Here is a 24,862-nt window from a genome sequence, read left to right on the forward strand (position 1 = left end):
AGCGGGGGGTGGGTGAAGGGGGTATTTGGCCCTTGTTGTTTGTTTTGGGCTTGCGGGGGGGTTGCGGGTGCACTTAACCCCTTCACGACCGTAGCAGTTAATACCGCTACGGTCATGAAGGGGTTAAGCCCTCCCGCTACCCCCCCACAAGCCCAAAACAACCACCGTTGGGGATAATACCCCCTTCACCCACCCCCACTACCCACAATAAAAAATAATCACACACAACAGCCCCACACTAAATAAATAAATAAATCTAAATAAATAAATATCTCTATATAAATAAATATATATATAACCCCAACAACCCCTAACATACACATATATGCACATCAATGATACTATAGGCCGGCGGGGGCCCTCGGGTGTTACCCGCAGGCCTGCAGTACCAATGATGTGCCCCCCCCCCCCAAAATAATGACTAAACACATACATACTTATAAAGAAATAACCCCCCCCCGCTTAACACATACAATATAGTAATGGCCACAATTACTATTATCCATTAAATGAGATAATAGTGAATGTTCCCATTTTAAATACAATACGTGAGGGGAAGGGGAGTGTGGTGATAGCTCCAGCTACTGTCTAGGAGACGGTACCAGGGGTAAAGAATATGAACACAAACTGCACTTGCCTAGGCAAGAAAAAGGACCCCTTTACAACAAGCACTCGTATGGTGATGGACGTGAGGATATAAAATAAACCTTTATTAATGTTAACGGGTAAAAAGGGAAAGTGAAGGAATAGACATACACTAAAAGAAGTATTAAACAGGTACTTGTAAATACTATTAATTAAACTGGTTGAACGTAGGGAACCCTACAACATCTGGCACAGACAGGATAGATATTTAGTTTGTGCCACAGGGTGGTGTAGGTGTAAGGTACAGTAAGGACAGATCTAATGTCTATTATTAATATCCCAAGTGGCTAAATTTATGGATATTTATCACCACACCTGATTGGATTGTAGCTCTAAGTGAGTACACATAGATGTATCTGGAGTAGTTCTTGCATAGTGTCTTATGCTCCTAAGGTGGATATTAATAGTATACTTCTATCCAAAAATGGTACTCAATGTGCCTTAGAGTAAACAACATGAAAAACATTGAATAAAAAGGGTCCCTATAGACGACGCATAAGATAAAAAAAGCTACTATGTAGCTAGGGGAATCAAGCTTTTAAAGGTAGGGAGCCTTATATTGGAATACAAAATATACATAGGCTCCCTAAGAAGGTACAATGACATTAGTAATTTACTGTCATAATGTGCCTGAGCCTGTAGGGAAGCAGTGATATGTATATCATACACGGTAGATTATAGACTGCCTCTCAGGTACCTCCGTAGACGCAGCACATGTAAGTACCAGAGGTAAGTATGTAATTCAGTGTATTGGCTGACGTATTCACTGATATTTGGAAGTCATAACTCAGGATAAATAGGTAACAATAGCTGATGTGTAGGCTAAATATAAGTCACTAAGTTACTATATTCAGTACATAGTAGTTGCACAACCTCCTCCCGGTGTGGTGTATTAGTACCACAGAAAATTAGCTAACCGGGTGGGGGAAGAATGTATATAGAGTAACAGTGAGCTATTATATCAGTCGTTGAATGCTATCACATATATCACTGAGTTACTATGGACATAAATGTGATGTAAATATAACACAGGTAATCTGCAGTGTGTTGAAATAAACAATGTACCAGGGTAAGTGGTACCTGAGTGACCAGAAGCAGATCCCATGAAACAGTATTGCGTTTGGTAAGTAATAACAGCCACTATTTGACTGACTTTGGACGTTTAAGGACATTTGGCCTTGGAGCCCAACTTTCCCTTCAGCCTGCCAGCTGTTCCTTTAAGGCAACGGGCACTATCGCGCGCGGGCGCGCAGAGACTTCCTGTTGCTCCGTAGGAGGAAGTGAGGCGTGTGTCTACACGCGGTGCAGAGCTGTGGACCCCGCACACCAGCCCCCACGGCCGGAGCTGTTCCGGTTACCATCGTAAGGACTGACTGGTGTCTGAGCCGCAGTGGAGCAGAGGCATCACCTGCCAGGGAGATCATCTCTACGTAGGACTTGTTCCTACCATGCGAGCTTAAACCTTGCTGTATGTAAGTAGGGCTCCAATTTTTGTGCTCCGGATGACCTGCGGTTCCTTGTATTTGCCATTGTCGGTCTTGGCATAGTTCTTTTTAATAAATAATTATTTTAATAATCGCTAGGATTCTTAACTGTTTGTGTGTATTAGTGCAGTACTGCTTACCCTACAGTGTTGCGCTATGATTTTTGTTTGTTTGTGTTCTTTTCTTTGCATGGTCTGTCGAGCAAGTGTGCGGATCCCTTGAGGAGTACAGGACATTCCACTGACTATTTGGCGCCAGGTTTTTCTTTATTTTGGTTTATTCTGTTAGTACTGGCAGTATCACCGGGCAGCCATCCTTTATTATAAGTTTTTTAATATCACACTGTGTATTACACTTTAGCGCTAGTTCACATTTTTTTTCTTCACCATTTCAGTAAATTACTAATGTCATTGTACCTTCTTAGGGAGCCTATGTATATTTTGTATTCCAATATAAGGCTCCCTACCTTTAAAAGCTTGATTCCCCTAGCTACATAGTAGCTTTTTTTATCTTATGCGTCGTCTATAGGGACCCTTTTTATTCGATGTTTTTCATGTTGTTTACTCTAAGGCACATTGAGTACCATTTTTGGATAGAAGTATACTATTAATATCCACCTTAGGAGCATAAGACACTATGCAAGAACTACTCCAGATACATCTATGTGTACTCACTTAGAGCTACAATCCAATCAGGTGTGGTGATAAATATCCATACATTTAGCCACTTGGGATATTAATAATAGACATTAGATCTGTCCTTACACCTACACCACCCTGTGGCACAAACTAAATATCTATCCTGTCTGTGCCAGATGTTATAGGGTTCCCTACGTTCAACCAGTTTAATTAATAGTATTTACAAGTACCTGTTTAATACTTCTTTTAGTGTATGTCTATTCCTTCACTTTCCCTTTTTACCCGTTAACATTAATAAAGGTTTATTTTATATCCTCACGTCCATCACCATACGAGTGCTTGTTGTAAAGGGGTCCTTTTTCTTGCCTAGGCAAGTGCAGTTTGTGTTCATTTTAAATACATAAACAGCAATAAATACATTAAATACATATAGTACTCACCCATTTCCGGCTGCCACGATGAAGGCCATCCTCCTCTTCATCCTGCCCATGCCCCATCCGCTGCTGCAAAACAGACACAAGAATGAAAACATCCAAAGTAATGTCCCCTAACCCCCTAATCACCATAGCGGTTATTAACCGCTACAGTCATTAAGGGGTTAACCCACCCTCACCCACCACTCGGGATGCATACATACAATCCCTCACTACCCCCACACCCCCCCTGTGAGGCCTAACCACCCTCACCCACTACCCACAAGGGAGGCCTACCCACATACCGTTGGGGAACCCCCCCTCCCCCCACCCCCAGTACCGACAATAAAAACAATACAGTGACACATCATTCTATTTATTAAATACATTACCCACCCCCTGTGCCCCCCCATAAATACAAGATTTATCCTTTTACATACAGGGTTCATAACGCAGCCCCACGCGAGTCCCCGGTGGGCTGGCGGGGCACCTGACAGACCTACAGGGTACCAGCAGCCCTTTTCAAACAGGTTCTGGAGGCCTGCTGGTGGGTCCCGCCAAGCGCCATGGCCCCCAGGTGGTCTCCTTGGGTCACCGTGGGCCACAATTGGGTCCCCACGGTAGGCCCAAGGATGTCTGGGAGCCCCGGGTCAGACCCACAGGTGTCTGCGGGGCCTTGGGTGGTTCCGACGGGGGTCTGGGGAACTCACGAGTGCTCACTACGGGTCTGCAGTGCCCCCACAGAAGTGGGACCACACAGCTTCATCCCCGCACCTATGGGTCGGCGGTGCTCCCACAGAAGTGGGACCACACAGCTTCATCCCCGCAGACTACGGGTCGGGGGTGCCCCCACAGATGTGAGGCCACCGCTTCATCCCCGCATGTGTCACCCGTGGAACCACCAGCCTGATACCCGTGGGATACCCGAGGAGACCCAGAGGTGGTCTCCAGAGGTCCCACGCAGAACCACGGAACAAACCCTGAATGTAAAATAAATAAACCTGGCCTATACATTCAATACATACACCCCACCCCCCCCCCCCCCCAACACCTACAGTACAATAATGTGCAAAATAACTATTATCCAGATATGGATAATAGATTATTTGCCCATTATTAAAAACATTAACTAGCATATTCAAATAAATAAAGTACTACTGACCTCATCAATAAGAAGTCTCCGTCGCCAGCAACATCCTTGTCTTGCCCACAAAATACATAGCCAATACAAAGCCAATACATTGCAATTACATTCAGATATTAATTAACCCCTTAAACACCTTATCGGATAATAACCGCAAAGGTAATTAAGGGGTTAAGCCACAGTGGCCCGATACCCACCCTTCACCCATGAATTTGTACAGTGGCTTCATCATGCAACTATATATATATATATATACACAGAGAGAGAGAGAGAGAGAGATATATATATACACACATAAATGATGAACCAATATACAAATAAATGTAGAAGGGTTATCAAAACCATACTGTACTACAAATAACACTTCTCCATACAGACACACTACATTAAAATCAATTTCCTTTAATAATCCTAACTGATCTTACAATGTAAATCATCAAATGCCAATGAAAAACCTCACATTCCAATCAATACATTGCATTTACATTGTATATATGATGCCTAAAATCTATGCACCATATAAATGCTGTAAATTAATGTGAACAATAACATTACAAGCAAAATACAAATACCTCCAAACAAGTAAACTATTTTAACCAATCAAGTAAACAAAAATCAATCATGTGAAAAAATATAAGTACCAACCTGAATACAAACTTTAAAACCAAGGCTAACCGTGACCTCAAACACACAATACAATACCAAGGATTACATCTATCTAATTGTAAAAAACATTAAACACACATTGAAGCATAGCAGCATAGCCAAAGTAATTTAAAACACATCAAATCAAGCTTTTAAAATAACAACATTTCTTTTCCTGTATGTATATATCTCTCTAGACATATATACATACATACATACAGTGGCAAGAAATGATATACCACAAATAAATAAATACACATGGTTAAAAAAAAATCTAAAATAATTTACAAGTTCAATTCAATACATTTCTTTAGTTCACTTACCATTACTTGGCCATCACGGTCCTGATTGGCCCGTGAAAACCATGTGTTTTGGCCGATAAAAAATTCAATGCCGTCACATCCGTTCTCCCCCAAGCCTTTGTCACATGGTATACTAGAGCCAATCAGAGTAGGGATGGAGTTCCCACGCTCTGATTGGCTACCGTACCATGTGAGGCCGGCCATGTTTCTTTTCATGACGTCATCTTAAAGGCAATTGAAGCAAAGCCATTCTGATTGGCTGTGCTTTCATTGCCTTTAAGTGACGTCATCTTTTTTTTTTTTTATCGGCCAAAACACATGGTTTTCACGGGCCAATCAGGACCGTGGGAACCATGACGAAAATGTGACGTCATAGGCCTTTAAAAGCCTATGTCGTCTCATTTTCAAGCCAGACGCCGAGGAGGAAGGACCTCCGGAGAAGAAAGAAGACCAGGGCGTGGCCGAAGGCGGGAAGAAGACCCCGGAAGAAGATAGACGAAAGAAGAATACAGATGAAGATGGATTACAAGTAGAAGACCCGTGGATTGATTTGGATTTTTAGTTTAATGTTTATTTTTTTATGGTTTTTTATTTTATGGGTTCCTGTGTCTGGTGGTTTTGTACGTGAGTAAGCTGTTCAACGGGAGTCGGTGGGGCCAAGTAATGGTAAGTGAACTAAAGAAATGTATTGAATTGAGCTTGTAAATTATTTTAGAGGTTTTTTTAACATGTGTATTTATTTATTTGTGGTATATCATTTCTTGCCACTGTATGTATGTATGTATATATGTCTAGAGAGATATATACATACAGGAAAAGAAATGTTGTTATTTTAAAAGCTTGATTTGATGTGTTTTAAATTACTTTGGCTATGCTGCTATGCTTCAATGTGTGTTTAATGTTTTTTTCAATTAGATAGATGTAATCCTTGGTATTGTATTGTGTGTTTGAGGTCACGGTTAGCCTTGGTTTTAAAGTTTGTATTCAGGTTGGTACTTATATTTTTTCACATGTTAAATTGTTATGTTCCAGGCTTGAATTAGTTAATTGTTTATTTGTTCGGGATGGACTGTCAATTGTTTAGGGATGTAATTAATGAATGCTAATTGATTTTTGTTTACTTGATTGGTTAAAATAGTTTACTTGTTTGGAGGTATTTGTATTTTGCTTGTAATGTTATTGTTCACATTAATTTACAGCATTTATATGGTGCATAGATTTTAGGCATCATATATACAATGTAAATGCAATGTATTGATTGGAATGTGAGTTTTTTCATTGGCATTTAATGATTTACATTGTAAGATCAGTTAGGATTATTAAAGGAAATTGATTTTAATGTAGTGTGTCTGTATGGAGAAGTGTTGTTTGTAGTACAGTATGGTTTTGATAACCCTTCTACATTTATTTGTATATTGGTTCATCATTTATGTGTGTATATATATATATCTCTCTCTCTCTGTGTATATATATATATAGTTGCATGATGAAGCCACTGTACAAATTCATGGGTGAAGGGTGGGTATCGGGCCACTGTGGCTTAACCCCTTAATTACCTTTGCGGTTATTATCCGATAAGGTGTTTAAGGAGTTAATTGATATCTGAATGTAATTGCAATGTATTGGCTTTGTATTGGCTATGTATTTTGTGGGCAAGACAAGGATGTTGCTGGCGACGGAGACTTCTTATTGATGAGGTCAGTAGTACTTTATTTATTTGAATATGCTAGTTAATGTTTTTAATAATGGGCAAATAATCTATTATCCATATCTGGATAATAGTTATTTTGCACATTATTGTACTGTAGGTGTTGGGGGGGGGGGGGGTGTATGTATTGAATGTATAGGCCAGGTTTATTTATTTTACATTCAGGGTTTGTTCCGTGGTTCTGCGTGGGACCTCTGGAGACCACCTCTGGGTCTCCTCGGGTATCCCACAGGTATCAAGCTGGTGGTTTCACGGGTGACACATGCGGGGATGAAGCGGTGGCCTCACATCTGTGGGGGCACCGCCGACCCGTAGTCTGCGGGGATGAAGCTGTGTGGTCACACTTCTGTAGGGGCACCGCCGACCCGTAGATGCGGGGATGAAGCTGTGTGGTCCCACTTCTGTGGGGGCACCGCAGACCCGTAGTGAGCACTCGTGAGTTCCCCAGACCCCCGTGGGAACCACCCGAGGCCCCGCAGACACCTGTGGGTCTGACCCAGGGCTCCCAGACATCCTTGGGCCTACCGTGGGGACCCAATTGTGGCCCACGGTGACCCAAGGAGACCACCTGGGGGCCATGGCGCTTGGCGGGACCCACCAGCAGGCCTCCAGAACCTGTTTGAAAAGGGCTGCTGGTACCCTGTAGGTCTGTCAGGTGCCCCGCCAGCCCACCGGGGACTCACGTGGGGCTGCGTTATGAACCCTGTTTGTAAAAGGATAAATCTTGTATTTATGGGGGGGCACAGGGGGTGGGTAATGTATTTAATAAATAGAATGATGTTTATTATGTGTCACTGTATTGTTTTTATTGTGGGTACTGGGGGTGGGGGGAGGGGGGTTCCCCAACGGTATGTGGGTAGAATAAAGAAAAAACACAGCGCACAACGCTCATAGTGCATTAAAAATTACAATGTGATGCAAATAAAGGTGAGTATTAAGCGTACATTTATATAAGAAAAACAGGCATTGGAGGGTTAATGTTACCCATACACCACTCGGGACGACAGTGAGGAAGTCTTCAGTGTGCAAACACACCACTCCTGCCGTCACGGTCACTTGCACCCAGACTGGGTCTTGACTGGTAACCAGCTCCTGTTGTGGACAGCAGTTCAGCAGGGCTCACAGTACACACAGTGTCCTCAGATAGGGCAGTCTTGGCAAAAACACGAACCACGCTGTCCTTCACTCCGTCCGGTACTTCCGTGTTAGTGACGTCACTCGGGAGCGTCAGCGCGTCGTAGCCCTTCCAGACAGCGTTATGGCCCGCAGGAGGATGATATATAGTCCAAAAGTTCTCAGAGCAGCTAGAGTTCTAATTTCCAACGCGTTCTAACTAATTGTCCCCAATAAACATGTTATTCTGCCTTAACCCCTTCATTGCCTTAGCGGCTATCCGCTATGGTAATGAAGCAGCATTTCTGTATTTTTAATAATAGTGTACAGTGAGCAGGGGGTCCCCTGAGCTGAACCGGGTTGCTTTGTGGACCAGGGACCCCCTGCTTCCAGAGTTACAGACCCCGGTGTGGGGCACCGGTGCCAGTGTCGCCGCCATATTTATAGCGGACACGGCGCAAATGGGGTGCAATAAAGATGGCGGCGACACTGCCACCCGATGACACATTCCGGGGCCTGTAACTCGGGAAGCAGGGGGTTCCTGGTCCACAAAGCAACGCGGTTCAGCTCAGGGGACCCCCTACTCACTGTACAGGCATACCCCGCATTAACGTACGCAATGGGACCGGAGCATGTATGTAAACCGAAAATGTACTTATTAAAGTGAAGCACTACCTTTTTCCCACTTTACGATGCATGTACTGTACTGCAATTGTCATACACGTGCATAACTGATATAAATAAGGCATTTGTAACAGGCTCTATAATTTCCCCGCTTGCGCACAGCTTTGGTACAGGTAGGGAGCCGGTATTGCTGTTCAGGACGTGCTGACAGGCGCATGCGTGAGCTGCCGTTTGCCTATTGGGCGATATGTACTTACTCGCGAGTGTACTTAAAGTGAGTGTCCTTAAACCGGGGTATGCCTGTACACTATTATTAAAAATACATTCATGCTGCTTCGTTACCGTAGCACATAGCCGCTAAGGTAAGGAACGAGTCTTTATTGATGTGTGTGTTTTACTCATAGTGTAGATGTGCAGGGGGTCTCCGGAGCAGAACCGCGTTGCTTTCAGGTCCGGGGACCCCCTGCTTCCCGAGATACAGGCCCCTTTATGGGGTGCCGTATCCCTCTGCTTGGTTTACATGCCGCGGTCACGTGATCGGAACATTTAAATGCAGAGGGATACCGGCACCACATAAAGGGGCCTGTATCTCGGGAAGCAGGGGGTCCCCGGACCTGAAACCAACGCGGTTATGCTCCGGAGACCACCTGCACATGTACACTATCAGTAAAAGTTGTTTATAAATACTTTATTTTTTGCCGATGTTTGCGCTGAGAGAGCGGCTTGTGTCTCTCTGCTGCAAACATCTATCGCCAGACAAGGCCTATCGGAAGGCTTAACGGGAGCCAGGCTGTATCGGCACAGGTCATCGGCAGCTTTGCTTTCGCAGTGATTCGGCAGGGATCGACATGGATTCGGCCCTTACTGCGAGGGCAAATCGCCAAAAAAAAAAATATCCGCCACCCTTCCCGAAAAGATTTTATCGGGGCTTACTGCATCGAGCCCTTAATCTCAGTTCCAGCCAAGTTGAGCCCAGGTGCTGAGGAGGATTGTAGGGCTGCTGCGAGCTCATTGATGTACTGCACCGACACACTTTATTCGAGCAAATACCCAGTATGTACCTGGCAGATACCTGGAATGCGCCGCTCCTCACCTCTGACAAGCCCCGTTGCGTTTGCCTTCCCAGCCTGGGTTCATGCCTGGCTGATGGGCGGCTGATCTGTTAAATGATAATGATTAGGATTTAATAGGCTGCAATGCTTCGCGTGTCTACCAGATGGCATAAATTCATGAATTGTAATGCAGTATATATATATATACTGTGCAGTATTGCAGCCAGCGGGAATAAAATGCTTCAATCCCTGCCTGGAAAATACCTCAATGCACTCGGGCAGAAAACAGTCACAAACCTCAATACACCCGGGTATACCCGAATTCGTGGGACTAGCCGAGCTCGAATAAAGTGTGTCGCCAGTGTAGATGTTAAAAAGTGTGGGACTCAGGCTGCAGCCCTGTCTAACTCCACGGCCTTGATGGAAGAAGTCTGTCCTTTTGTTATTTACTTTCACGCAGCATTTGTTTTCGGAGTACATACTTTTGATCGTGTCGTATGTTCTACCCCCTATTCCGCTCTCTAGTATTTTCAGCAATAGGCCTGGATGCCAGATGGAGTCGAAGGCTTTTTTGAAGTCCACAAAGCAAGCAAAGATTTTGCCCTTGTTGGTGTTGTGGACATGTTTATTGATCAGGCTGTGTAGGGTATAGATGTGATCCGTGGTGCGGTGGTTTGGCAGGAAGCCTGTCTGGCTCTTACTCAGTACACTCTGCTCTGTCAGGAAGGTGAGGATTCTGCTGTTCAAGATGCTGTTGAACAGTTTCCCCAGGGTGCTGCTGACACAGATTCCTCTGTAATTGGATGGACACACACACACACACACACCGGGAGAAAAAGCACAGCCCCCTCCCCCCGCACTCCCCCCTGACCGGGTATCCCCCCCGACCGGGTATCCCCCCTCACCGGATCCTCGATGTTGGGGTCCCCCCCGAGCTCCCCGGGCTCCTCCTCCTCCAGCTCCTCTTCCTCCGGCTCCTCCAGGCCTCACTGTCCGGCCTGGGCTCCCGGTGTTGCAGCTTCCCCCAGTGCTCTCCTCCCTCCTCCTCAGCCTGGGCTCCGGCGACTCCTCCTCCCGCCGCTTCCTCCTCCTCCTCCGCCGGGTCCCAGCAGCTCCATGTCCCCGCCTCCCCCGCTCAGCACCCCCTCCATGTCCTCCGGCTCCTGCACAGCCCCGCTCAGCCCGTTCTCATAGTCTGCCCCACCGCGCAGCGCCACCGCCATTTTACTGCGACTGAGTGCCCGGGCCGCGCGGACCAACCCCCTTTATCCCCAAACAGGGCAGGGGTTGGCTGCGAGCGCTGTCCGTCATGGCCAGTGGCGCCGCTGATTGGCTAGGCGTTTCCGATTGGATTGCGCATGCTGTCCGTCGGGAACGTAGGCTGCTGATTGGTCGTCGTCGTTTCGCGTCACAGCCGGGTGGTTTATTGGATGCTCGCTGCCAAGAGCGGGGCTCTCAGGATACGCCTACAGAGCTAGGTTCCAGGCCTGCTCATTGGGCCAGACAGCTGCCAATCACTTTCCCAGCACTGTTACTCATATCCTAAACGGAGATTTTCATTCCGGTGCGTGCGCACTGCGTGACGTCACTAGATTGCTCTCTGGCTGCAGAGTCCTCGCCCCACACAGGAGGCCGCCATTTTGGAATTGTTATGCCATTTTAACGAGCCCGCCTTCAAAATATGTCGCCCCATATAACCTCTCCCTATTACCCCATATGACCTCTCCATGTAACTCCTCCTATTACCCCATATGACCTCTCCATGTAACTCCTCCTATTACCCCATATGACCTCTCCATGTAACTCCTCCTATTACCCCATATCCCCGCTCCCTATAACTCCTCCTATTACCCCATATCCCCGCTCCCTATAACTCCTCCTCTTACCCCATATACCCGCTCCCTATAACTCCTCCTATTACCCCATATCCCCGCTCCCTATAACTCCTCCTCTTACCCCATATACCCACTCCCTATAACTCCTATTACCCTATATAACCGCTCCCTATAACTCCTCCTCTTACCCCATATACCCGCTCCCTATAACTCCCCCATATACCTGCTCCCTATAACTCCTATTACCCCATATAACCGCTCCCTATAACTCCTATAACCCCATATAACCGCTCCCTATAACTCCTCCTATTACCCCATACACCCGCTCCCTATAACTCCTATAACCCCATATACCCGCTCCCTATAACTCCTCCTATTACCCCATATACCCGCTCCCTATAACTCCCCCTATTACCCCATATACCCGCTCCCTATAACTCCTCCTATTACCCCATATACCCGCTCCCTATAACTCCCCCTATTACCCCATATACCTGCTCCCTATAACTCCTATTACCCTATATACCCGCTCCCTATAACTCCTATTACCCCATAAACCCGCTCCCTATAACTCCTATTAACCTATATACCCACTTCCTATAACTTCCCCTATTACCCCATATACCCGCTCCCTATAACTCCTATTACCCTATATACCCACTCCCTATAATTTCCCCTATTACCCCATATAACCGCTCCCTATAACTCCTCCTCTTACCCCATATACCCGCTCCCTATAACTCCTCCTATTACCCCATATACCCGCTCCCTATAACTCCCCCTATTACCCCATATACCCGCTCCCTATAACTCCTATTACCCCATATACCCACTCCCTATAACTCCTATAACGGCCTAGTGTGCCTACTGCGTGGTTTACTTACACCCCCCTAACAAACTGAGACGACACAGTTTTGTGGAAGTAAAAATGGTCACAGCTTTATTGTTTTAACAATACCTGCAAATAACTGTCAGCCATAATCTTAGTCCTTTGTCATCCCTATTCTCGGTATCTTCCGGCGGGGGGAGCCCTCCTCCACCCGCCCTAATCTACCGTCCACCAGGAGAGACACTCTCCGCCGCGAGAGACACTCTCCACGGCCCCCGTCTACCTTTACTGGGAGAGACACTCTCCACGGCCCCCGTCTACCGTTACTGGGAGAGACACTCTCCACCGCGAGAGACACTCTCCACGGCCCCTAGGTCCCCCTTATCAGAGCCGCCTGGGCCTACCCGCATAGGATAGAGCCCAGTTGCCTAAGATTGGTGCCAGGGGTACAGCGACCGACCGCCTGCGTCGGCGCCTCCAGCCCGCACAATCTTTTCAGAGGAACCGTTACCTGGCGGCCCATCCGCATCGGGTGGAGCCCCATTTCGGGAATTCACGGTGTCCCTACGATGACTGGCCTGACAGTTCCGCCACCCGGAGGACCCAATAAGGCCACTTACTGGGGACTCACCCCACAACTGAATATAATTATATATATATATATATATTTTTTTTTGCACCCGGGGAAATCATTAACTGAGCAATGGGGGGGGGGGGGGTGTGAATGGGAACCCCAATCGTCCCAATTTTATCCCCTTTAACTCACCCCCCCACTGGTGTGTGAAAAAAAACCCTTCTAAACCCTCCTCCAAGAAAAAACCACCTTCTCCCGGTCGGGGTACCCCTTTAGCCAACGGCCCACACCGCTAAGGCTGACCGGTGTTAGCGCCTTCCCTCTCCCCTGGCTCCGGTTGCCCAGGGCCTTTGAAGCACTTCTTGACGGGGTGGCTACCCCCGCACCGGCTACACACATGCCTAAACTTGCAACCCGCCCCCAGCTTGCAGTGTTTATCATTAAACGCCCAACACTCCCTTTTATTGCCCCTGCTTGTTGAATCACTCCCAGGCCGATCGCCTGGACCCTTGGGAAAGGTGGCGTCGCCCCCCTGCTTACCCCGTCCCACTAACTTCATCCACAATTCCATGTCCATCTTTCCCAAACTCAACCGTGTATCCCCCTGCCACCTGTGCCTGAACTGCTCGTCATAATCCCGCCACGCTGACCCCCGTGTTCGTCATGTATGTTCTGTATCACACTCATGTATCTCATCACATTATGCAATTCCCTGGGATGTTTTGAAAGGAAACAGTCCCCGAACACAATGAAACCCATAACCCAGTTTGCGTTACTCCTCACTACCTGCCCTTTCTCGCCTGCCTCTCGCGCGCGTTGCCTCTCTGCTCGCCCCTTTACAGACAGCTTGAACATATCCACCTACTTCCTGTTACCTATGTCTCTTTGTGTTCTCCTAGGCAGGTGTGTGTACAGGGGGCTAGTTTCAACTGCAAACGAAGCCGCCCCTTTGTCTTTGCGCGCTTTGCGCTTTCCCTTATTTGTCCTACTCCGCTTTGCCGCCTTGCTCAATGCCTCTACCTGTTTCCTTATGCGCTTTACCCCTGGGGTCTCGTCGCTGTCTGCGCCGCTGCTTGTGCCTGACTCGCTGCTCGCTCTTGCGCTCTCACTATCCTCACTGTCTGACCCCTGGGACTCACAGTCCGACCATGACCAAAGCGACCCCCCATCACTAACGTCCCCATCAACATCATCCTCATTATATTCCAAAGCTGCATTTTCATGCTCACCTGATCCTGCGGCTTGTGCACCTGGGTGACCGGTCCTGGGTCTTTTGGCAGCTGCACGGCTCCTGTTACTGCTCCCTGGATCGGCGACGCTTCCCAGCGCCATTGGTGCCGGCGCATCCGCCTGGGGAGGTGCCCGGGGCACTGGGGGGCACCCCGCAGGCAGGCAGGCAGGCAGGCAGGCAGGATGTATCCAAGGCAGGTGCCGGCGCGCCAGGGGCGTCTGGCGCAGGTGCACTGGGGCATGGTGTGTGGGTGCCTGCGCAGGCGGCGCCGGTGGGTATGGCGCGTAGGGGGCAGGTGCATACGGCGCAGGGGCGTAGTGCGTGTGATTTGCCGGTGCGTACGGGGGGGCTTGGGACGCGTGGGCGTAAGGCGCTTGGGGGTAAGGCGCTTGGGGGTAAGGCGCTTGGGGGTAAAGCGCTTGGGGGTAAAGCGCTTGGGGGTAAGGCGCTTGGGGGTAAAGCACTTGGGGGTAAAGCGCTTGGGGGTAAGGCGCTTGGGGGTAAGGCTCTTGGGGGTAAGGCGCTTGGGGGTAAGGCGCTTGGGGGTAAGGCGCCAGGAGCGCCGGGGGTGGCTCTGCCGCGTTGGTGGGCTGGCTCGGGCCGGCCCTGGGGGGGGGGGTCTGGTCAGCAGGGGGGGGGGGTGTTATGTATAGCAGGGGGGGTCGATGTGCTGTGCAGCGGGAGGGGGGGGCAGGCCAGCAGTGGGAGCGTGGCTAACAGCTGCAGGGGGAGGGTGGCTGGGGGCTGGAGGGGCCGTTTTTGCAGGGATGGGGGGGGCCATGCCAGCAGGGGGAGTGGGGGCTGGAGCTGCAGGGTGATGGCTAAAGTCCTCTACCATGAGGGGGGGTAGAACAGCTCCGGATGGGAGAGGAGCTGGGAGGGGGCTGGGAGCGAGGCTGGGCCGCTTGCTTCCCTCTCCGGATGGGAGAGGAGCTGGGAGGGGGCTGGGAGCGAGGCTGGGCCGCCTGCTTCCCTCTCCGGATGGGAGAGGAGCTGGGAGGGGGCTGGGAGCGAGGCTGGGCCGCCTGCTTCCCTCTCCGGATGGGAGAGGAGCTGGGAGGGGGCTGGGAGCGAGGCTGGGCCGCTTGCTTCCCTCTCCGGATGGGAGAGGAGCTGGGAGGGGGCTGGGAGCGAGGCTGGGCTGCTTGCTTCCCTCTCCGGATGGGAGAGGAGCTGGGAGGGGGCTGGGAGCGAGGCTGGGCCGCTTGCTTCCCTCTCCGGATGGGAGAGGAGCTGGGAGGGGGCTGGGAGCGAGGCTGGGCCGCCTGCTTCCCTCTCCGGATGGGAGAGGAGCTGGGAGGGGGCTGTGAGCGAGGCTGGGCCGCCTGCTTCCCTCTCCGGATGGGAGAGGAGCTGGGAGGGGGCTGGGAGCGAGGCTGGGCCGCCTGCTTCCCTCTCCGGATGGGAGAGGAGCTGGGAGGGGGCTGGGAGCGAGGCTGGGCCGCCTGCTTCCCTCTCCGGATGGGAGAGGAGCTGGGAGGGGGCTGGGAGCGAGGCTGGGCCGCCTGCTTCCCTCTCCGGATGGGAGAGGATCTGGGAGGGGGCTGGGAGCGAGGCTGGGCCGCCTGCTTCCCTCTCCGGATGGGAGAGGAGCTGGGAGGGGGCTGGGAGCGAGGCTGGGCCGCCTGCTTCCCTCTCCGGATGGGAGAGGAGCTGGGAGGGGGCTGGGAGCGAGGCTGGGCCGCCTGCTTCCCTCTCCGGATGGGAGAGGAGCTGGGAGGGGGCTGGGAGCGAGGCTGGGCCGCCTGCTTCCCTCTCCGGATGGGAGAGGAGCTGGGAGGGGGCTGGGAGCGAGGCTGGGCCGCCTGCTTCCCTCTCCGGATGGGAGAGGAGCTGGGAGGGGGCTGGGAGCGAGGCTGGGCCGCCTGCTTCCCTCTCCGGATGGGAGAGGAGCTGGGAGGGGGCTGGGAGCGAGGCTGGGCCGCCTGCTTCCCTCTCCGGATGGGAGAGGAGCTGGGAGGGGGCTGGGAGCGAGGCTGGGCCGCCTGCTTCCCTCTCCGGATGGGAGAGGAGCTGGGAGGGGGCTGGGAGCGAGGCTGGGCCGCCTGCTTCCCTCTCCGGATGGGAGAGGAGCTGGGAGGGGGCTGGGAGCGAGGCTGGGCCGCCTGCTTCCCTCTCCGGATGGGAGAGGAGCTGGGAGGGGGCTGGGAGCGAGGCTGGGCCGCTTGCTTCCCTCTCCGGATGGGAGAGGAGCTGGGAGGGGGCTGGGAGCGAGGCTGGGCCGCCTGCTTCCCTCTCCGGATGGGAGAGGAGCTGGGAGGGGGCTGGGAGCGAGGCTGGGCCGCCTGCTTCCCTCTCCGGATGGGAGAGGAGCTGGGAGGGGGCTGGGAGCGAGGCTGGGCCGCTTGCTTCCCTCTCCGGATGGGAGAGGAGCTGGGAGGGGGCTGGGAGCGAGGCTGGGCCGCCTGCTTCCCTCTCCGGATGGGAGAGGAGCTGGGAGGGGGCTGGGAGCGAGGCTGGGCCGCCTGCTTCCCTCTCCGGATGGGAGAGGAGCTGGGAGGGGGCTGGGAGCGAGGCTGGGCCGCTTGCTTCCCTCTCCGGATGGGAGAGGAGCTGGGAGGGGGCTGGGAGCGAGGCTGGGCCGCCTGCTTCCCTCTCCGGATGGGAGAGGAGCTGGGAGGGGGCTGGGAGCGAGGCTGGGCCGCTTGCTTCCCTCTCCGGATGGGAGAGGAGCTGGGAGGGGGCTGGGAGCGAGGCTGGGCCGCTTGCTTCCCTCTCCGGATGGGAGAGGAGCTGGGAGGGGGCTGGGAGCGAGGCTGGGCCGCCTGCTTCCCTCTCCGGATGGGAGAGGAGCTGGGAGGGGGCTGGGAGCGAGGCTGGGCCGCCTGCTTCCCTCTCCGGATGGGAGAGGAGCTGGGAGGGGGCTGGGAGCGAGGCTGGGCCGCCTGCTTCCCTCTCCGGATGGGAGAGGAGCTGGGAGGGGGCTGGGAGCGAGGCTGGGCCGCTTGCTTCCCTCCCATCTCCGGATGGGAGAGGGGCTGGGAGCGAGGCTGGGCCGCTTGCTTCCCTCTCCGGATGGGAGAGGAGCTGGGAGGGGGCTGGGAGCGAGGCTGGGCCGTTTGCTTCCCTCTCCGGATGGGAGAGGAGCTGGGAGGGGGCTGGGAGCGAGGCTGGGCCGCCTGCTTCCCTCTCCGGATGGGAGAGGAGCTGGGAGGGGGCTGGGAGCGAGGCTGGGCCGCCTGCTTCCCTCTCCGGATGGGAGAGGAGCTGGGAGGGGGCTGGGAGCGAGGCTGGGCCGCCTGCTTCCCTCTCCGGATGGGAGAGGAGCTGGGAGGGGGCTGGGAGCGAGGCTGGGCCGCCTGCTTCCCTCTCCGGATGGGAGAGGAGCTGGGAGGGGGCTGGGAGCGAGGCTGGGCCGCTTGCTTCCCTCTCCGGATGGGAGAGGAGCTGGGAGGGGGCTGGGAGCGAGGCTGGGCCACCTGCTTCCCTCTCCGGATGGGAGAGGAGCTGGGAGGGGGCTGGGAGCGAGGCTGGGCCGCCTGCTTCCCTCTCCAGATGGGAGAGGAGCTGGGAGGGGGCTGGGAGCGAGGCTGGGCCGCCTGCTTCCCTCTCCGGATGGGAGAGGAGCTGGGAGGGGGCTGGGAGCGAGGCTGGGCCGCCTGCTTCCCTCTCCGGATGGGAGAGGAGCTGGGAGGGGGCTGGGAGCGAGGCTGGGCCGCTTGCTTCCCTCTCCGGATGGGAGAGGAGCTGGGAGGGGGCTGGGAGCGAGGCTGGGCCGCCTGCTTCCCTCTCCGGATGGGAGAGGAGCTGGGAGGGGGCTGGGAGCGAGGCTGGGCCGCCTGCTTCCCTCTCCGGATGGGAGAGGAGCTGGGAGGGGGCTGGGAGCGAGGCTGGGCCGCTTGCTTCCCTCTCCGGATGGGAGAGGAGCTGGGAGGGGGTTGGGAGCGAGGCTGGGCCGCTTGCTTCCCTCTCCGGATGGGAGAGGAGCTGGGAGGGGGCTGGGAGCGAGGCTGGGCCGCTTGCTTCCCTCTCCGGATGGGAGAGGAGCTGGGAGGGGGCTGGGAGCGAGGCTGGGCCGCTTGCTTCCCTCTCCGGATGGGAGAGGAGCTGGGAGGGGGCTGGGAGCGAGGCTGGGCCGCTTGCTTCCCTCTCCGGATGGGAGAGGAGCTGGGAGGGGGCTGGGAGCGAGGCTGGGCCGCTTGCTTCCCTCTCCGGATGGGAGAGGAGCTGGGAGGGGGCTGGGAGCGAGGCTGGGCCGCTTGCTTCCCTCTCCGGATGGGAGAGGGCTGCAGCTCTTCCTGCTCGGGCCACTGCTTCCGTGGGGCCGCCCGGCGCGATGTCCGGCGATCAGCTGCCTGAGCCTGGATGCGCCTCGTGCTGCGGGGGTCCATGCTGCTATAGGGAGACACGCTCACAGGGACCTGCAGGGAGAGAAGAAAACAGAGTCAGTGAGTAGCTTTTGCGAGCGCAGGGTTTAAATAGCCCGCCCCATTAGCCCCTCCCCTTGTTGATTCGCGCGCAAATCCACCAAGCCTCGTGGTGGGGGGAAGGAAAGGAAGGCACTTTAAGTACCCCCTGGAGGCACGGGCCATTATGGGCGCGACGGCCCCATTTTGGGACCTCTGCTTCTTCTTTACCCCCATAGGGAGAAGGAGTGGCACTGAGTGGCCAGACACTGGCATTGAGTGTGATGCAGGGAACCTGGTTCAATTCCCGTTGTCGGCTCCTTGTGACCTTGGACAAGTCACTCTCCCTGTGCCTCAGGCATCAAAAAATAGGTTGTAAGCTTGTTAGCTCCACGGGGCCGGGACCTGCGCCTGCAAAATGTCTCTGTAAAGCGCTACGTAAAACTAACAGCGCTATACAAGAACATGCTATTATTATATAACCCTTCCCTGTATTCCCCAATTACCCCATATAACTCCTATTACCCCATATAACCTCTCCCTATAACTCCTATTACCCCATATAACCACTCCCTATAACACCTCCTATTAGCCAATATAACCACTCCCTATAACTTCTCCTATTAGCCAATATAACCGCTCCCTATAACTCTTCCTATTGCCCCATATAGCCGCTCCCTATAACTCCTATTACCCCATAGAACCCTTCCCTATAACTCCTCCCATTACCCCATATAACCGCTCCCTATAACTCCTATTACCCCATATAACTCCTCCTATTACCCCATATAAACCCTCCCTATAACTCCTATTACCCCATACAACCCATCCCTATAACTCCTCCTATTACCCCATATAACCTCTCCCTATAACTCCTATTACCCCATATAACCTCTCCCTATAACTCCTATTACCCCATATAACCCATCCCTATAACTCCTATTACCCCATATAACCCATCCCTATAACTCCTATTACCCCATATAACCACTCCCTATAACTCCTATTACCCCATACAACCTCGCCCTATAACTCCTCCTATTGCCCCACATAACCACTCCCTATAACTCCTATTACCCCATATAACTCCTCCTATTACCCCATATTTTTAGTTTTAAATACTTGGGCATATGGTTTGACTCCCATTAAACATTTATTTATAAAATGTTTTACCAGGAAGTAATACATTGAGAGTTACCTCTCGTTTTCAAGTATGTCCTGGGCATAGAGTTAAGATGACAAATAATACATGGTTACAAATACAGTTACATTAGTGAACAGGGTACTGTATATACATTCCAAGTTGTAGTAGATGTAGACAGAGCACAGGCCGGGAAATCCTGCTTCTGGTATCCAGAGAAGGAAAAAACATCCAGGCAACTCCAAACTAAGATTAATGATCACATTTATTACACGCTAGAAAAACAATAAAAAACAGACTACATGTTTCCCCGGGTCCTCAGATTTGTGTTGGAGAGGATGCGGGCAAAAAGGAGACATGGCTCATATCTGGTGGAATTGCCCCAAAATTCAGGGGTTCTGGATCATGATACAAACAATGATACGAGAGCTCCTGGGGCTAGAGATAGAGGTGGACCCACTGGTCCTGGTGCTGGCTAAACCAATAGAGGACCTACAACCCCAAGAGAACAAAATGATAAGCCACGTCCTCACTGCAGCTCGATGCTCGGTAGCCGCGGCATGGAAAAAAATAAACACCCCCTCCAAGCGGACAGTACTGATACGTGTCAGGGAAATAAGACTAATGGAACTCCTCTCGGCACAGCTGAGTCAAAAGGTTGATAAGTTCCATAAGGTTTGGTCAGTATGGCCAGACAATTAACAATAAAACATAGGGACCATACAAGATTGGAGTTAATAGGACACGCCCCCTACCCCCCTCCTCTCATTTCCCCCTCACCACCCACTCCCCCTCCCTCTTCTTTCTTGCTTTTTTCTCCACTATTCTTGATTTTCTCTGAGAGAGAGATGACCGGAAGCGGCTGCTTCCTAAATAGGTTGTTAAAATTTCAAAAAAAAAAAATGTACAACAAATGTTCTGTAGAATTCAACGGATGTAAGTTAGTCTATAAGATAAAGAAGACAATAAGTGTATTATTTATGTTGTAATATAATCTTATTATATATTGGTGAAAGCACTGTATGCCTGTCTGCATCTTCCTGTGTCCCTAGGGGAAATCTCATTGGTCCCCTGGGCCGCCCGCCCCCGCACCTCTCATTGGCCTGAGGCGGAGTGACGACACACACACACACACACACACTGTTGCTTGGCCTCAATCTCCCCCGTCAGTTGGACCGCAGCTCACCTTCCACACCACCCCCCCCCTCCTCTCCCGGCGCCCCTCCTCTCCCGGTGCCCCTCACTCTCTCCCCCCTCCCCACCTCACCCAAATCCCCACGCTCCGCAACATCCCCAGCCGCACCATCACCCTCACCGTGCACCGCTCCCGGAGAGGGGAAGCGCGGCCCTCCTGCTCAGCAGCAAACTCCAGGCTCCTCCCCCCTCGCTCACAATGAGAAGCGCTGCGCAGCCCGGACCTCCTGCACTCCCCCTCACGTGCGCCAGCTCCCGGAAAGGGGAAGCGCGGCCCTCCTGCTCAGCAGCAAACTCCAGGCTCCTCCCCCCTCGCTCACAACGAGGAACGGAGGGGAAGCGCGGCGCGGCCCGGGCCTCCTGCACTCCCCTCACGTGCGCCGGCTCCCGGACGGAGGGGAAGCGCGACGCGGGCCTCCTGCCACTCTTGCCCCCCCCCCGCCAGCTTCCCGAACTAACCTCCTGCCCCAGCCAGATGCCACGGGGTCAATGTAAGTCACCCACCGTCTCCCACCCACGCACTGTCACCCAGTCACCCACAGACCCACCCAGTCACCCACACACCCACCCACCCAGTCATCCACACACCCACCCAGTCACCCAGTCACTTTCACCCAGTCACCCACTTTCACCCAGTCACCCACTCACTCACCCACCCACTCACTCACCCACTCAGTCAACCTACCCACTCAGTCAACCCACCCACTCAGTCACCCACCCAGTCACCCAGCCACCCACTCACTCAGTCACCCACCCACTCAGTCACCCACCCACTCACTTAGTCACCCACCCACCCACTCACTTAGTCACCCACCCACTCACTTAGTCACCCACCCACTCACTCAGTCACCCACACACCCACCCACCCACCCAGTCACCCACACACCCACCAACCCAGTCACCCACACACCCACCCAGTCACTTTCACCCAGTCACCCACTTTCACCCAGTCACCCACTCACTCAGTCACCCACTCACTCAGTCACCCACCCACTCACTCAGTCAAGTGTCACCCACCCACCCACACAGTCACCCACACACTCAGTCAACTCAGTCACCCACCTAGCTGTCAAGGGGGGGGGAAGCCCAACCCTGTCGTCCGCCCCCCCAAAATTACATCCCGGGCAACGCCGGGTCTCTCAGCTAGTGTTTAATATTTTTTCTTTTTATACACTGTGAAGTTGTAACAGATGTATGTTGAAACCTGTTATTTGATGTCATTCTCTCAAAAAACAATAAAAAATTGACACAAAAAAAAACCAGACTACATGAGCGCACCTACGCGTTTCATGCAACAGCACTTTATCAAGGTGCTACCAGAAGCAGGACTTCCCTGGCTGTGCTCTATCTCCTACAACTCAGAATCTACAACTGGATGGACTGCACGTCACAGACATTTGGCATGTCCCTCGGAGCGTCCAGGTGAAGAGCCGCAGTGCCTTATGCTATACCCTGTACACAACGGACATTATTGTATATATATTCATATACTGGTCGGGTGTTTATTGAAGTGTTAATTGATGTGGGCGTCACGTGGACTCCACTAGACACATCCCCTCCAGTTCAACTATACTATTACTGTGTGGACGCTCCATTTTCATCTGGATACTCATGCCATATACTTTCTACAGACGGAACCGTGTCTGATTATTGAGCACTACACTCACTCTCCTATTACTGTATATACATTATATAAAAGACATTGCATGCACAGTTAGAGATAATATATATTATAGGCGTATGTAACAGACCTAACTCCTGTTACTAGTTTTAAATACCTGGGCATATGGTTTGACTCCCACTTAACATTCGCGATGCACATTGATGCCCTGACAACCAAGACCTATGCCAAACTAGGGGTACTTTACAGGAACAAATCCTCCCTAAGTCTCCTGGTCAGAAAGCGTATTGCACAGCAGATGCTAATGCCAATTATTGACTATGGAGACATAGTATATGGCTCGGCACCACAAACCCACCTTAGCAAACTTAACACCCTCTACAACTCAATTTGTCATTTTGTTCTCCAATGCAACTATAACACACATCACTGCGAAATGCTCAAAGAACTAGATTGGTCATCACTCGAGTCTAGGCGCAAAGTTCACCTTTCCTGTCTTGCCTTCAAATTCTTTATGGGCAAGCTACCCAGCTACCTGAACAAGCTCCTCACCCCTACCACATGCAGCACTAATCACCTGAGATCAGACTCTAAAAGACTGTTCATGGTCCCAAGGCTCAACAAAGCATCCGGCCGCTCCTCCTTCTCCTACCGTGCACCCCAAAACTGGAACAACCTACCAGAGACTCTCACATCCACCACAAGTTTAAGTTCTTTAAAATCTAAGGCTGTCACACATTTTAATGTGGTCTGTAACTGTTTCATACGCCCATAATACAAATTATCTTTAACTGTGCATGCAATGTCTTGTATATAATGTATACCCTGCTCATTATGTAACTGTATTTGTAAACATGTATTATTTGTCTTAACTCTGTGCCCAGGACATACTTGAAAACGAGAGGTAACTCGCAATGTACTACTGCCTGGTAAAATATTTTATTAATAAATAAATAAAATAAATAGATTAAAATGTGAGAGCCTTAGTTTTGAAAGAACTTAGACTGGTGGCGGGTGTGAGAGTCTCTGGTAAACTGTTCCAGTTTTGGGGTGCACGGTAAGAGAAGGAAGAGCGGCCGGATACTTTGCTGAGCCTTGGGACCATGAACAGTCTTTTGGAGTCAGATCTCAGATGATAAGTGCTGCATGTGGTAGGGGTGAGGAGCTTGTTCAGATAGGGTGGATAGTTTACCCAGAAAGTATTTGAAGGCAAGACAGGAAACTCTATGAGAAACACTTTTCCAGTTTGATTGGAACTAAAATGATCTTTTTCGAGGTTCTTATGAATACATAAACAACACACAGAACCCCAGCAAGAACTTTTGGGGAACCCCTGAGCCATGCTCAATAGCTCTCCTTTTTGACACTTATATACACATATATATATATTGTGGGGGATCAGGGGTTCCCAAAAAGAGCTTGCTATGGTTCTGTGTGTTGTTTGTTAACTTATTTTCAGCTGTTGGAGGTTAGTGGCTCCTCCTTCCCAGGGTTTAACCCCGCCCCTCCCCACTTCCCAAGTCAGCATTTCCTTTTCATTTAACTGGATATAGATCCAATGTTGATCTTTCTCCCTCCTAAGGCTGCGCTTATAGTGCCAGCGACGGCGATGCGAATTCGCCCGAAAACAAGCATTGCCGCCGCGTGCGCTTGTAGTGCACGCGACAAGCGACGGAGCCATCGCCAAAACCGCCGGCAAAATTAGATTTTTCAATGGCCGTCGTGTCACGTGACGGCCCTTTAACAAATCAAATTGCGGGAATCCTGTGGCGACGAGTGACGTAACCCATCGTGTCGCCGTCGGCGGCACTATAGGCACGGCCTAATAGAGGTAAATGAGAATTTATTTATTTTTGTTTCCCAAACTTTATTTAACATATATTCACTTACAAAATAGAACTTTCCAAGAAAATGCACACAAAACACTCAAAACAAAAAGCACAGACCTCAACTAGATACCCGTGGGTCTATTGGCTACAGTTTCCGCTGCAAACATAGGACAAAACCAGTGCAAAACACAGACAACTGTGTAATTATTTTGCACAAACTTTGCCCCAGTTCTGCAGCCTCTAGACTTTGGTGAATAACCCAGTCAATTAAGTGATCTTTTTTCACATTTAATTTCTTATAAATGTATTTCGCTTCTCCATTGTTCAACAACACAGGGCAAAAGAAATTGGTGAACATGAGATTTGTACAAACTTCGTCATGAGCACAAATGCAGTGAAACAGAACAAAAGAACTTCAGAAATTCAAGTAAAGAACTTGTCTTACACAGTTTAGATTTTGGTCTTAGCTCTCACTATGTGATTACGTTGATAAC

The sequence above is a fragment of the Ascaphus truei genome, chromosome 13 (assembly GCF_040206685.1).
Source record: "Ascaphus truei isolate aAscTru1 chromosome 13, aAscTru1.hap1, whole genome shotgun sequence".
Lineage (NCBI taxonomy): Eukaryota > Metazoa > Chordata > Amphibia > Anura > Ascaphidae > Ascaphus > Ascaphus truei.